We start from the raw sequence: 17,068 nt of genomic DNA, 5'->3' as shown, positions 1-17,068 counted from the left end.
AGAGCTAGATCCTTCTTTTGAGTTTCTTTGTCTTCATCTCTATCATTTATTTCTAGGTCATAAGCCATCAATGAACCAATAAGTTCATCTATGGGGAGTGTGTTAAGATCTTTGGCCTCTTAGATCGCGGTCTTCTTGGCTTTCCAATTTTTAGGCAAGGACCTAAGAATTTTTCTCACGTTGTCGGACGATATATAGACCTTCCAAAAGCCTTCAAAGGATTCACAATGTTAGTAAAACGAGAGTACATTTCACTAATAGTTTCCTTGTTGTTTATGGTAAAAAGTTCATATTTATAGACCAGCGTATTCATTTTGGATTCCTTAATATGACTAGTACCTACATAAGTAACTTCAAGTTTATCCAAATTTCTTTGGCCGTTTCGCAATCCGAAACTCTATTGAATTTGTCTTTGCTTAAGGCACAATAGATATTAGTGATAGCTTTAACATTGCATTGTACAAGCCTACGGTCATTGAGGATCCATTCAATATCGGTTGTTGGAACTTTTTCACCATCTACCATTTTGGTTGGAACATGGTCTCCTTGTTCGGTGACTTTCCAAACATCTATATCTAGGCCTCTTAAGAATGCTCTCATTTTGATTTTCCAATAGTTGTAGTCATTTCCGTCAAACCAGGGAAGTCTATTGTTAGATTGGCCTTCTTGATGAAAATTTGTATTGGCCATGATCGTTCTCTAAGATGATTAAATTTTTGTCTAAAGATTAGGCTCTGATACCAATTATTAACCACTAATTGACTCTAAGGGGGTGAATAGAGTTAATGGCCAATTTTTGCAATTTATAAAAATTATTTCCAACTAACTATCATGCAATAATCAATTGAAATATTTAAGCAATATAAAGCACAAGTATAAAAGAGATAGAGATAGGAAATTGCAAACAATGACTCGCCGATTTAGCGAGGTTCGGAAACTCCTACTCCTTGGCTCAAGATCCCCCTTGAGACTTCCCAAATTCACTAGAGCTTCTCCTTAATGGTGGAAAGCAAACCTTTAATTGAAGCAAGACCTTGCTTTTCTTCTTTGCTAGGAGAACACCCTTCTCCTAGGCTTCTTATGGGTTACACTAACCCTTACAAGTTTAAAGTAATATAAATGAAATACAAGATTATTTCTCTCTCAAAGAAAAGATATAATTTCAGCTCACAACTAGAGTAGATAAGAATATAAATGAAGCTCAAGTTCTAGGATGAGGTGAGAGAATGTAGTGATAAAAATAAATGCTTAAGGGAAAGTATTTATGGCTCTTGAATGCTCTTTTTGAATGCTCTTTTAAGTGGTGTAATTGTATTGTAGACCAACCATCTATATTTATAGAAATATGAAGCTCAATCTAGTTGTTAAATGTGGTTGGACATCATTTAATGCAAAAATACCCGTTGGAATTTAAATCCCCAGAAGGAGCCTGCTCTATCCAAAAGAGGAGGCGGCTCTATTACATTCAAGAGGCGGTTTCGCACTCAGTGGAGGCAGCTCTTTTTTGAAGAAAAAAATTGTTTCTCGAGCCAGAATTAGCTACTGGACTGAAAAGAGCATGCTGTACCTTGAATGGAGGCGGCTCCATTGCTGTGTAATAACTAAAATGGCTACTGGACAGAAATGAGCATGCTCTACTTTGAATAGAGGCTACTCCATTGCTGTGCAAGACAAAAATTGAATTTAACTGAGTCCTATGCACTTCCTATTTTGAGTAGCTTGAGTATGAATGTATATATGAAGTTCATGAGCAAATTTTTAAGTATTTAACAGCTGAATTAGAATGAATATGCATGATCCTATAATTTTGAGCTTCAAAATATATTCAAATATACTTTGACATTAAATCTTAATCTCTCACCATCCTATTTACCCTTTTCTTCATTCTTTGACCATGATCATTTAGGCTTAATGAAGACTTGTTTTCTTTCTTTGAAATACTTGAATGATCTTTGAAGTCCGAGTTTTTCTTTGATTTCTTGCAACTTTTAAGGCTTCCTTGAATCCATTACTTGAATGCTTGGAATACTTGGAATGGATCTTCTAGCTCAACATTGAGGTTTGAATATTGATCATCTATATATCACTCAATAAAAATATTAGTACTTAAACATCATTAATGATTTGTAATCATCAAAACATTAGATTGACCTTTCGATAAAATCCTTAAGACCAACAATGTGGACTTGAAATGCGTCGATAAAGTAGTAGAACCAGTTTTTGTGTTGATAAAGTAGTAGAGCCAACAACTGCAAAGTTCACTCCATGTCTAAAGTCAACTTCAATATTCTTGTACGGATTCAGAAATGGAAGTCTATATGCCAATGCAATCAAAATATGAAAATATAATGCAGTTTAATTAGTAATAACTTATATATATATATATATATATATATATATATATATATATATATATATATATATATTAAAAAAATAAAAATAAAAAGTATATAGTGGCAAAGTAATATTTATGAATCAGTGAATATGTAAAGTACTATTTCTGAATATATTTTTTGTAAGGTTTGTTAATACATGTTTTAGGTTCTAACTTCTATATTGCAGTCTTAATATATATATATATATATATATATATATATTAAAAAAATAAAAATAAAAAGTATATAGTGGCAAAGTAATATTTATGAATCAGTGAATATGTAAAGTACTATTTCTGTATATATTTTTTGTAAGGTTTGTTAATACATGTTTTAGGTTTTAACTTCTATATTGCAGTCTTAATGTTCATATCCCAAAACATAACACAAGTATTAGTTTTGCATTAACTTAAAAAACTAAGATATATAGTGTTGATTAAGGAAAATCGTTTAACGAAGAATTTGGAACCTACAAGTACAAACTAATTGACATTATTATTATTATTTTTCCTTAATTTTTGTATATATATAAAAACAACAAGAAATAACAAGAAGAAGATCTAAAAGCATGGATAGTTTATCATAGTTAGATACTATCTATGTCGACACTGATTAGTATACAGAATCTAAAACATATTAATGATACAAATAAAGTTATTAAATTATATTTGATAAATAAAAGTTGACATATATTTTGGATATACTATAGTATTCAAATAAAAAAGATTCATTAGACAAACTACTAAAGAAATAAACAATAAATGAAGTTATATCAATTATGAATTTATGATACAGATGAGAAATGAGAGAAAATCAACGACTTACCAAAGTAGTCGATCATGAAAAGTCCATTTGAGCATCGACCAGTGGCATTGTTGAAGAAATTCTGACCATATGGAAGCCTACCAAAAGGCAAAGCAGCTCCAATTGGAGTCTCACGAATCAAATTTCCGGTGTCAGATATGGAGTCTCTGAGCTGATATATCTCATCAAAGTTGCAAATCTTCAAGGGATGAGCATTGCATGATTGAGGCAGATAAAGAACAGAGAAGAAGCTCACGAGTGTCACAAAAACACAGAAAAACACACTATTAGTATTAATGGCCATTTCTCAACACCAAAGAGATCTACCAAACAAGTTTTTTCCTAAACGTATACTCTATAATGTGTTGGGGTACTAATATATATATATATATATATATATATATATATATATATATATATATATATAGTGAATGAATTCCTAGTTCCACACTGAGTGTGAAATAATGTTTCCTGTAAGCAATTCAAATTCTATATTATGGATAGAGTAATGCTTGCATCCTGCGCAAGGAAGATTAGCTTCATCCTCCCTGCTGACGTGGCTTCCCTATATGCTGACACGTGTCCAGAATTAAAAAATAATAAAAGCATGGGTAATACCCATTTTGTGGGTCAAACCCGTTTTTTACCCTTTTCTCTCTCCAACTACAGAAATGCATAAGCCAAATTGTTCGGGCGCAGTTTGGATTTGACGGCATTATAACTCTTTCATTTTTTTTCCTTTCAAATGAAATGATGGATTCATTCAAGAGAGAGATTGAGGGATTATAGATTTAGATGTCAATGTGAAAGCCAAATTCAAAAGTAAAACAGATATTTATATATATATTTGCTAGGTTGGATATATACTTCTTTTAAACCATTTTTTTCCTTCTCAATTTGGATGCTTAATGTCAGACTTCTGAGTGCTGCACTCTTATTTTTCTCCATTCTTACTCTATTACTACAATTGTAACCTCTTTTCTGGTCCAATATACTATATAGTGTGTCTTCTTCCTACTTTCTATATATTTTTTTTAGTTACCAGAACAACCATAAAAAAATTTGAAGTTCTATATATATATATAACCAGAGGAAATAATTAAAGAAAGTAAAACAATTTTTATATATACAAAAAAAAAAAAAAAAAAAAAAAAAAAAAAAAAGAGAATGAAACACTAACTTGAAATCACAATAATATTTCTTCAATCTCTGTTCAGAATCATTTTATTCTTCAAAATAAATAAAGAAAGTAAAACAATTTATATATATAAAAAAAATTTGAATGAAACACTAATCCATTGCGTTGATGTGTTCAGAATCATTTCCTTAATCTCCGTTCAGAACTGCCTCGGGGATCGGTGGCAAGGGGATCGAGCAGAGTATCGAGATCCAAATGCTTCTCGTTGATGCGTTCTTGACGATTTATGACTACCTTGATCAGGATCTTCAAATCCTTTGCGTACGTTTAGATCTCTCCTTGAAAGATCCGCTCCTCAGAAAGGGACGATGAAAAACTTTTACATCTCTCCTTAAACGTAAGCAGAAAAATGGAGAGAAGGAGACAGAGGGACGATGAAAAACTTTTACATCTCTCCTTAAACATAAGCAGAAAGATAGAGGGAGAGAGAGAGAGAGAGAGAGAGAGAGAGAGAGAAATGGGAAGATTAAAAATGGGTAGTTTAGGTATTGAAAGAGAGAGAGAGAAAGAGAGAGAGAGGGGGGTGAAAAACAGGTTTGACCCGCAAAATGGGTATTACCCATATTTTTATTTTTTTTTATTCTGGACACATGTCAGCATATAAGGAAGCCACGTTAGCAGGGAGGATGAAGCGCATCCTCCTTGTGCAGGATGCAAGCATTACTCAATTACAAATATGCCATGGGTTCTAACTAGACCTGTCAACGGATTAGATTTGGACCGGATCACGGTCAATTCGATCCGAATCCGATAAGCAAAATAAGCAGTCCGATCCGATCCGATAATCTAACGGATTCATGCATAGTCAATCCGAATCCGATACTTACTCTATCGGATATCTGATCGGATAAATCCGATCCAATTGTAAATTATATACCTTTTGCAATTTACATAAACATAATCAAGCAAAATGGGTTTTGTAATCCCAGATTTGTCAAACAAGTTCCATGTTTTAGAAGTAAAGCCACAACTTTTACACATAGAACTAAAATCATTATTATAAACAGAAAGAGAGAGAGGGAAGAGAGAGGAAAGATGCAAAATAATCAAGCAAAATTGGTTCAGTAATCCCAAATTTGTCAAACAAGTTTCATGTTTTGAGAAATAAAGCCACAACTTTGACACAAAGAACTAAAATCATTATCATAAACAGAAAGAGAGAGAGAGGGAAGAAAGAGGAAAGATGCAAAATTAGGGTTTGTAATAGATAAAAGAATAGGAAAAATAGAAGAAAAAGGAGAGAGAATAAGTATTAAGAAACTACTCTGAAAGGTTTCGCCAGTCAATCGTTGTGTTCCCCTTCCCTTTCTTGCTGTCGATTCCCCTTCTTGCTGTTGATCAAAGTCTCCGATTACTTGCGTTTTCTGAAGTATACTAGAGTATTAACACATACGTTGTGGAGATTTATTCCTATGCAGATGAGAACACTGGCCTTATTGTACAATAAGGTTGTGATTACAGCGGTACAAATCTGATGGTATACATATGATATATATATATATATATATATATATATATATATATATATAAAATTATATATTATTTTGATCGGATCGGATCATTATCGGATCGGATCAACATAAATCCATATCCGATTTGTTAAGGAATCGGATTATCGGATTCGGATCGTAATCGGGTTATCAGACTTTTTATTCAATCCAAATCCGAATAATCGGATCGGATTCGGATTAGAATCCGATCCATTGACAGGTCTAGTTCTGACTTCTATGACAAAACAGGTCAGTAGGTCACAAAATAAATGGCCCCGGGCATGCTACAATTTATAAATATGCCATGGATTATGATGTATGACAAAACAGGTCAGTAGGTCACAAAATAAATGGCCCCGAGCATGCTACAAATTACAAATGTGCCATAGAATCTGACAATAGAATAAAGGGTTAATTTCAGTTACACCCCCTAACCTTTGACCATATCCCACTCACACCCCTCTACGTTTCAAAATTCGACCTACCTCCCCTCTTTGTGACAGCGGTTTACTTTACTAACAGAAATGTATGATTTTACAATTTTACCCATAAATTATATATTAATATTTATAAAATTTTAGAGTTGAATCAAAAAGACAAAAATACCCTTGCAGATACACAAACAAATATATACCCATGAACCTAGTCAACCAATAAGCTACTGACATTAATTCTTTTTTTAAGATTTTTAAGGCTCTACTTTACTCTATCTCCTCTCAATTGGCAATCAATTCTTTAGTGGAATAGCTAAAGTCTGCCTCATTCTTATTGATAAAAAGTTTGGCTTGCTATGAATTCCTTAACAATGCTTGTTCATTTTCTATTGATCGATGTGGAATTAATCATAATAAGGTTGCTGATCTACAAACTGCGGGCAAGTGTAGGTGTATACGTTGGCACGTGGGAATCCGTTGTGGTTTCTTTACCAAAGCTTACTTAGGATTTCATCAAGGCAAAAGACTGTTTGTGGGTAGCATAGTTTCAGAGGAGCTTTTAAGATTTAAATGATCATTTATTTGTTCAGTGTTCATTTTCAAGATGCAAGTTTGGGCTTGGATGTGAGATGTGCTGCAATGGAATATGCCTCTGTAAATTTCTCTAAGTCAGCTGACTAGGCTGTTTGCTGCATTTTTCAACAACACAACTCATCTAAGAATAGAATTAGCAGAAGGCTTATTTCCACTATTCAGTTTCTCTCACTCCTCTATCATATCTCTCCCTTCTCTTTCATACGGTCGGCGCACCATCAAATCACCATCAAGCAAAGCAATCGATGACGAAAATGCATCCGGAGCGAAGGGATTGACGGAATCATGCACCAAAAGCTCTGTATCGACAACCTACAACTTTCGATTATTTTGTTGGCATTTTGTTCTCTGCCTGTTATGAAATAAGGATCGAATAGGAGTTTATGAGAACAAGAGAAAAATAGTGACAAGAAAATAAATAAGCACACACACAAACGAGACAATGATTTATACGTGGTTCACTCTCACAAATAGGGTTATGTCCACGGGCAATGATGATTCGTATCACTATAAAGAATAAGATTACAAACTGAAAAACGTTTTAGTTCTTCCTCATAATAATCTCTCTTCCACACCACTCACTCACTAACAAAGAAAACTCATTCAACACTCAAGAAATACCCCAAATAGTATATAGTTTACATAAAGAGAAAAACCCACCAAAATACAAACTTCAACTCTCTCTTGAAGATTGTACACACAAAAGGATTTTCTCACACATACAAAACCAATATACTTTCTTGATCTGAATATTGTCTTACTCTTAGATGCCTCTCGAATGATCTCATTGCATGAGATTCATTACATATATATAGACAGAAGTGAGGCGGCAAATCAGCTTGTTCTCCACGCACCAAATAGCTGTCATACACAAGGATGATTAGCTTGCAGCCGAAATTGTTGACCATGTAATGTCGGCTTCCAAAAGCTTCTAGATAAAGCTGCAATTACACCACCAATTGAAGATGCATGAGAGAGAAAGTGATGTCACACTTTTGCTGGTGCATGTTTCAATAAAGAGGGGCTGAAGTATTCCATATGAATACCAAATACTTGATCACCATGAAAAGGTAACTGGTGCATGCAAGTTGTCTAATCAAAAAAAATTTGAGCCATAAATTACTCAACAAATCTCCACCTTGGCAAAAATTCTCCACCTAAGTGCAAATGATAAGACAACACCATAAAAAGTCTTCCTTTACCACAATATGATTAAAAATAACGACATCATAATCTCCAACACAAAACAAATTAATAAAGAATTTTAGTTAAGTTTGAGTCATCCTCAAACTTAACCCTCGAGTTTTCATTCTTCAACCTATTCATGTCTTGCGCAGCCACAAGTATGCCTTCAGTATTTCTGTCAAACTCTAAGCGCTTATCAAAAATACCCTCAGAAATTCCAAGTTTGACATCTCCTTCAGCAACCTTCTCTAACCGCCGACAAACCACCGGCTGGTAATGAAAAGTTATCTTCTCACCCTTGTGGAGAATAGGATGTCCTTGACTTTTTCTCGCATCTCTATTGTGACTAACTACTTGCCTCACACACTTCTTAATGACACTCGAATGGACTATCTCATTACCACCAAGATTATTGCAAGTCAATATCACACCTGTCCTCATAGGTCTGCCTCCCTGTAAGGACTGCTGTAATTTCGGTTTCCATCTGAAAACGGATTTCATTCTCCCACCATATTATGTAGTCCCCTCACAACCCTTTTGAGAATTAGGATCGTAACTCCTCTTTCTAACTTTTTCTTTGCCAAAACCTTGCTGAGTGAGCAGGGCCTGCATCTTAATGCGCTAAAGACTGAAACTAATATTGCCATTAAATTTCTCAATTTAAAATCTTGTCAACATCTTAAAAAACTCCCCCAAAAATTCCTCGGTGAATTGTACCGTATTTGTGAACAGTACCTGAAAAGTATCTGTGAACAGTACTGTATGTGTGAATAGTATCTGTACACAATACACAAACCAAGCTCTGATACTAGTTTGTTATGAAGTAAGGATCGAATAGGAGTTTATGAGAACAAGAGAAAAATAATGACAAGAAAAAATAAAATGGCACACACACAAACGAGATAAGGATTTACGTGGTTTGGCTGTGCCTACATTCACGGGGAGAAGACAGAACAATATTTCATTATGAAAATAAAGAGATAAAATGCTTAAGTGGCTCACACCCAAAACCCAATTACACCCAAAACTCTCTTACACTTTCACTTTCTATATTGAATAGACACTCTTAATTGTTGGACGCCTTGAAACCATGGAGATCAAGGCTATTTAAAGCCAAAATTCCATCACACAGATTGAGAACTTGGTGACCACGCATGCATAGGCTAGACTTGGAGACCAAGAAAAAAGTTAGCTTGCTGATTATAATTCTTGGAGGCCAAGTTGATGATGTAATGGATGATGTAAATGGGTGATGCTGATGCTGATGAAATTGAGCCACAAATATTCAACACTGCTATTATCAGTTCTTGTCATCGACCACTAATCAAGTTTGCCATCATCATGACCATCTCGCAGCCGTCCTCTATTGTCGGCGTTCTCCGATCACAACCTTGCTTGCCGCCGACCTTGTTTAATCTTCCGTGGTCATCAGTTCATCATGCTATGTCGATGTCTCCAAGTTCTCCACAGCGACGACACCAACGTGACGTGCCATGGTGGGTGGTTGGGTGTGGTGATGAAGGAGAAGGAGGCACTCAGACACAGAGGAGAGAGAGAATCACGTGGGAGGAAGACGATATATGAATATATGTGTGTGTGTGTGTGTGTGACCAATAATTTTGTATTGGTCAACGAGGTTTAAGATGTCATTTTAGAAATAAGAAGAATGTGTGGAGCTCCAGATATTCCAGTTTGTGCTGAATCAAACAAATTCATCAGCTGGGATGGAGTTCATCTGACCCAAGAGGCTTACAAGTTTATGGCGGGAAAGCTCATTCATGAGATCTTCCCTCAACTGCAATGAGTTGTCTAGAGTTTTGTTTCCTTCGCTACCAAATTAGTAGTTATGTATAGGTATTCATTGGGAGTTTGTGACCTAAATTTTTCATATTGTTTTAATTAATTTGATTTGAATTTGCGAATTACATATCATTAGTAAATAAGAATTGGATGGTTTTTTATATTATGCAGATTCAATGTGCATTTTCTTGGTTTGACTTTAAATTTCTTGCTATAGTTGTGCTGCATATATAATACATGGAAGATTGAAGAATAGTTGGGTATTTGAGAACTTTGATGGGTATGTTTTTTTCCAAAAAATTCTAGAAATATAGCCTTCAGAATGTCGTCTATGCAGTTAAAAAGTTGCCTGAGAACATATGTAATTTAAAACAATGGCAAATCATCCAAAAATAATGTCATAATTGGACATTCATTTATACAATATAAATTTATAAGCAGAGCTTCACTATTCAGTATTTCAAATACACCACCCACCCACATGACCTTTTTTTACATGAACATCCATGTGTGTGTGTATAAAAAGGAAAACACAAAGAAAAAACAGTGTTATAGCAGCAATTGCTGGTAAAGGTTAGGCATCGTCGATGAAAAAGGGTAGGCATCGTCGATGAAAAAGGGTAGGCATCGTGAATACATGCATGCAGTGCGTTAGATAATTGGTATTGCATCAATAAGCACTACATAGAAAACAAAACACTGATCGCATTCTGGACAAGATGAGGATCGATGTGGCTGATAATAATAAAGGATATTATTATATGAACACCATCGATTTTGCATATTTGAATCTGAGATGGCTTCAAGTAAATTGAGTTGCAGTTACCTTCAGGAAGACATTAGCAAATAAAAATCTGACAATCAGACACAGCACCTCCGACATTCAGGTAATTGACATCAGCAACAACATCCCCGAGATCATCTAGCAATAACAACAAAATTGCATGATCTTATTTTTCCAAAATTAGATTGCAGAAAAAGATAAAAAAAAATAACTCAAAACCTTCATAGATGGTCCTTGCATAGTTTACATATTCAGGTATGAGATCTGTATATATATTTTCCTCCTGGATGTGCATCCAAGACCACGAGGACTCCTAAAAACAAGATTAAAAAATAAGTGATAAATTTCATATGCCGGAAGCATCTCCAACTTGCAGGGAGATGGCACATAAGACAGAAATCAACAATTTGAGGGATGAAAAGTTAAAGAGTGTGCATGATATAGATGTAATATGAAAGCTACAAAAAGTGGTTGGGCAATCATTTTTACAATTAAGGTTGGATTTGGATTAAAATATCTCAATCCGAATTTAATTGGGATTGGGCTTGGGTTGAAGTACTCGCAACCCGAGCCAATCCGAACTCGAATTCTAATATTATTTTCATATATATTTTTACTTTTAAATACATTATTATAATATTTAAACTATGATTACTCTTTTTCGTTTTCAAGTTTTTTTTGTTAAATCTTAACTTATTGTATGTTAACATTTAGGAGAATTAATTTTCTAAAAAATTGTTTGTAATTTATTAATAATTAAAAAAAAGTTTTTGAAAATTCTTCTTGTTTAAGAGTAATTTAATCTAAAATTAATTCAAGATCATATTAAATATTCGGTCTAAAGATTAACCATATGAGTAACGAGAATTAATCCGAAGTTTTAACTTGGAATCTAACCCCTAGTTGCAAGTCCGAATTTAAAAGTAAAATGTTAGGTTGGGCTCAAGTTGAGTAATTAAGATTTTTTATAGGGTTAGAGTTGGACTTGGGTTTAGCATTTCATATCATGGGTTGAACTTAAGTTATATTTCAAACCCGCCTAAGTCACCCGAATTGCAACCCTAGCTGAAAAGCAACATAAAAAGAAAGTTGGAATAATTAATGGAACTAGGAGATAAACATGTAAATAGTACATATAAAAAGGAAAAAAAAAATGCGTGTACAATAAATTTGGATTTGTAAGATACTCTCTAATTGTTTGTCATGCTTGTTGCAATTGATTTGATTTTCTTCACAAATTTTCTTCACTCACGCTCCTTCAAAGCTCCTTCCAAACACAGGATCCACCGATTTGATGGTTTCTTAATCGACTTTTGGTATTTTGAAATTATATAATTCTAAGGATATTTTGATATTTTAGAATAAGAGTTTGAAGGGTGTTTTGGACCTAATAATTATTATTGATGTATGTATAATTATTTTGTTTAATTCAATCAAATTGAAAAATGAACTTTAAAATTAGACTATTTTGTTATTCAAGGGTACTAAGTCTACTTATATATAGTTTTTCCTTGTAATTATTTCAATACTTATATATATAATTGAAATTTAACCTTAAAAAAAAATAATAATAAAAAAATAAAAAAAAATAAAAAATTTGTTTAATTTAATCAAATTAAAAAATAGACTTTAAAATTAGACTATTTTATTATTCAAGGGTACCAAGTTTAGTTATATTTAGTTTTTCCTTGTAGTCTTTTGTAAGTCTACAAAAAGGATGCTTATGAGTCATTTTCATTTCTACAGAAAGGATGATCATCTTTTCTCAAAAATTGATGCTTATGAGTCACTTTCATTGCTACAGAAAGGATGACTGAGAGTCAAAATTCATCCTTTCTCAATTGGATCATCCTTTCTCATAATTTTCTCATAAGCATAATTTTGACTCTCAAAATTATGACCGTCCTTTCTGTGGCACAAAATGATGCTTATGAGTCACTTTCGTTGCTACAGAATCTTTGAGAGAAAGGACTATCATCCAAAAGGACGCCTGTCAATAAAAGTGACTCATAAGCATCCTTTTTGTAGTTCCCCAGCTTTCCCTCTGCCTATAAGAAGATTTTCCCTCTGCAGGGAAAGCAGGGAAGCTAAATATTGTAGAGAGAGAGAAGCAGGAGAGAGATGGAGCTGGGCAATGTAAGCGCATTGAAACAAGCTATGGTAGGAGAGAACCACCAGAGCACCGAAAAGCACGTTGGTGTTCCTGGCGTTGGCGGCGTCCGTGGTTATATCCTTTCCGGAAAGTGCAAGCAGGTATATACATATATATATATATGTGGGAAAGCTAACGTTGTACAGTTGGGCTCTCTTATGTTAGAATATGTTTAAACACATAACATATTCGATATATACATTGCAATATACTAGCCACTTTCACTTTCGCCACAGAACCACCATCTCCAGTAGGAGTTCCACCGTCGGCAGAACAGTGAGTGTACACACATGACACCACCCACGCGCCACCGTAACGCCTTCACACTTCTCAGTGACCCCACGGCTCCGTTTTAGACGGAGAGCTCAGCCTGTCCAGAGACCGAGCCCTTGCTCGACATCTCCGACCAGTTGTCAAGCTCCTCCATATCTCACCACCGACAATTGTGAGGTTCATCGTTACTGTGTTGGGTCTTCAATTCGCATACCTCGACCCCCTTCGCGAACGCCTCACTAGGGCCATGGATTCTCCTCACTTAGTGGTGGTCTCCGTGGCCGGAATCCATGGAGCCAAAAATTAGAAGAGCAAAGGTTGCAATTGATCGTATTTGTGCAGCTATAAATTAAATTTGCCCTAATTTTGATGGCAAAAATCTAACGAGGCTTCACATGCTAATTAATCCCATAATTTGATTGCTTTCTAGCTCTTATTTTGATGAAAGCTGTGTTTTTTTTTTTTTTTTGTAGGCTAATTACTATGATGAAACGTCTGGCCATCCAACGAGATCAGTCCCTATGGTTGCAATTGGTGAAAGCTCTTCCTCTAGTCGAGATGGCACTATGCAAGTCCCACAAGTAAGATGAACTTGGTAAATGTTTATAACTTGCATATATCGATCCAACACTTGTCTTTTCATCTGCTTCCAATTAATTTCAACTCTTATTTTGCATGAAATATATATATGTGTCTTTTTTGTAGGGTGAGATTGATAAAAGCTTACCAAATGATGATGAAACGCATGGCAAGTTTGGAATCGGTACACCACCACCACCTCCGCAGCAGGAACCTGATATCGAGAAGGGGTTGCCTACTCCGACCCAAATGGATCGGAACAGGAGCAGCGGTTGCTTAGTCGAGGGCAGCGATCCAAATAATGATGAAACGAATTTGGGGAAGATGTTCCTTGCGATGACTGGTCAAGCGATTGTTACTTTGATGACCTACCCTCAGAATGGGACCTCCTCTTACTTGGCTAAAACTAAGTGGGTTTCCTACTTTGTTAAAGCAGCCATTGCAGTTGGATTCATTGTTATTCTGATTGCATTATTTCTCCATCGTAAGAAGAAATTAGTGGCAGCTGATATCTTTCAGATAATCGGAATCATTGCTACGGTATTTCCCTTTATTGTTTCGCTTGGAGCCTCCTTCATTCCGGCCTAGGGGGCTTTGACCTTATAAACATTCTACGATTTTAAATTGTTTGTTGTTTCTAAATATTGCTGATCTTTCATATGTTAATCGGCAGAACTTATCTAACTGCCTGCTATTATATTGAAATTTATAAAATTTAACTGCAAGTGTTGGTGAAATTCTTGTATATTCTCATTCACTCATTCTTTGATCTCCTCTATATACGTGGCAACGGTGGTTGAATATATGGCTCAACCGATCGATGTTGCAATGGAAATTAACCATAAGGGTAATACAGGAAAATGAATTGTAATGGAATTAAACACATCAATATTTTTTTTTTTTTTTTTTTTTTATTTTTCTTTTTTGGAAATTTAAGCAATTTAAATACATTAATATTGTGACAAGTGTAAAAGATATGGCTACAACTCGGGCGGCTTGGGCGGGTTTGAAGTATAACTTGAGTCTAACCCATCTGAAATGCTAAACCCAAGCCCAACCCTAACCATATCATCAACCTTAACTACTCAACGTAAGCTCAACCTATCCTTCTACTTTGAAATTCGGGCTTGTAATTCGGACTTAAATTTCGGGTAAAAATTTTGGATTACACATATGGCTAATCCTTATACCGAAAATTTAATATGATCTTGAATTAGTTTTAGATTAAATTACTCTTAAATAAGAAAAAATTTAAAGACATTTTGTAGGTTTTTAATAAATTACAAACACATTTTTAGAAAATTAGTTCTCCTAAATGTTAACATATAATAAGTTAAAATTTAACAAAAAGAAGAAAATAAAAAAAATAATCATAGTTTAATTATTATATATAATGTATTTAAAAGTAAAAATATACATGAAAATAATATTAGAATTCGGGTTCAGGTTGATTCGGGTTGCTAGAACTTCAGCCCTAATTAAATTCTGGTTAAGATTTTTTAACCTAAACCCAACTCTAATTATAAAAATGATTGCCTAAGTCCTTGAAAAATATGGCTGGGCGAGGGTTGGGTTCGGGTTACCCAACCCAAGTTGCACCCATAGTAAAAGATGCCCCGACTCCCGCCTCTCGTCCCTACTACACCTTTAGTGTGTTTCTCACATGCCCAGTGTGAATGGAATAGAAATTCAGAAAACATTGAAGTATAAAAGGGGTTCCTTTTTCTAATTTGCAATAATTAAAACACCATAAATTTTAGGGGTCACCCACATCTTATTCTACTTTTATTTTCACTCTCTTTCTTTGTAAAATAAAAAGAAAAAGCACGAAAATGTATTTATTTGACACCCTAGAAATGGTTCAAACCATTTATATTAACACATCTTTATACTTTCATGACCTTTTTTTTATAGTAATTTTTACTCTTTTTTATTCTTTTAAAATTTATTAATTTTTAAAATAATTAAATCCAATTAGAGAGAGAAATACAAACCTCAAATAACAAAGCATGCATTATTAATTAGTGGGCATAGTGAATTTTTAAGAAAATCAACGTTTGTTATGGATAGAGAAACAATTGTTTTTGTTGGAGGCAATACACGTGGCTCGCCAATACAGCATTCGGACTTCCTTTATGGCACATGGTGGTTGGTCCCCTATCGCCAATACAGCATTCAGACTACTTTTTTTTGGGTGGCTCATATTTTTTTTTTTTTTTTTCCATAATTTAATGAAAAATATGTCATCAAATTAGTATAATTTTTTTAATAATTTATTTCAATAAGAAAAATAAATTAAGTGTAATTCAATAAAAAAAAAACCTTTGAATTGTGTTGTAAAACATGTATTCTTTGGTTTTGGCCACAATGTTGTAATATTGTTTAATTGAAAGCTATTTTGAAAGGCCTTTGAATTGTGTCCTTGTACACATACTTGACACATTAAACATGAAAACAGTGAGAAAAATTATGGACTACGGGTGACTAGTAATTATGGAGGTAGGAGGTTTTGGCCACAATGTTGTAATATTGTTTAATTCAAGAATCTGTACAGTTTTGTGAAAATTGGAATCCAACCAAATAGTTGGAACTAACTAAAAATTCAACCAATCCAAACAGTGCAAAAACAATTTTCATCTATCACCTATTCGAGATTCTGTACAGTTTTGTGGATTAGTCTGAATCAAACTTCATTTCATGCATGTTTTTTTTTCCTTCCATAAATTTTCATCTATTATTCAGAGTACATTTCTAGTTTATAAAATCATTTAATAACGTAACAATAATGTAATATGCTAACAAGAAATAAAATTATTTTTATTAATATATATATATATATATATATATATATATATATATATATATATTTATGTAGATGACGTTTAAGGTTTGAAAATTGTGTATCTATAACTTTGGTTTGATGTGAGGCAAGCTATAATAAAGAAAAACTCTTACCAATAAATCAAATGACCCAAAAAAAAATAAAAAAATAAAAAAAAATTCCCTTGAAGAACTTAATTGTATCTTGGACAGATGGTGTAGATTTAGTGAGTAGTTGACAATGATTTTCTCCTTAATATTATAATACATCACCAACGCGGTTCCCCATTTACATCCAAATCTCTAACGTATGATTTATAGTGGAGAAGGCATGTTTTTTTGTTTTCAAAAAAAAATTGGAAAAAAAAAAGGTATAAAATGAGGAAACACCTAGGAAACTTACCGTTTACTAAGTCATTTTTTCTTGGTCTTCTCACCAAATCATTTGTATACATACTCAATATTCGTAGCCACCTACATTGACTTTGATCAATGATCAGTTGTGTATAAGAAGATGAAGATTTGAGTCACAGAAATCCCATTTCAATCACCCAATAAACTCTTCTTGGGAGCTAGCAAC

At 33.9% G+C, this 17,068-nt stretch overlaps 1 pseudogene; it reads right to left on the bottom strand.

The window, feature by feature from the left end:
• LOC132295953 (acetylajmalan esterase-like) overlaps positions 1 to 17,068 on the bottom strand; it is a 63,250-nt pseudogene that overhangs the window by 2,528 nt on the left and 43,654 nt on the right.

Source organism: Cornus florida, unplaced genomic scaffold (genome assembly GCF_030987335.1).
Source record: "Cornus florida cultivar Cherokee Brave unplaced genomic scaffold, ASM3098733v1 CherokeeBrave_3.0.0_Hap2_Chr02, whole genome shotgun sequence".
NCBI lineage: Eukaryota > Viridiplantae > Streptophyta > Magnoliopsida > Cornales > Cornaceae > Cornus > Cornus florida.
Note: the sequence above shows the minus strand (reverse complement) of the source record. Positions and strands in the feature narration are given on the sequence as shown.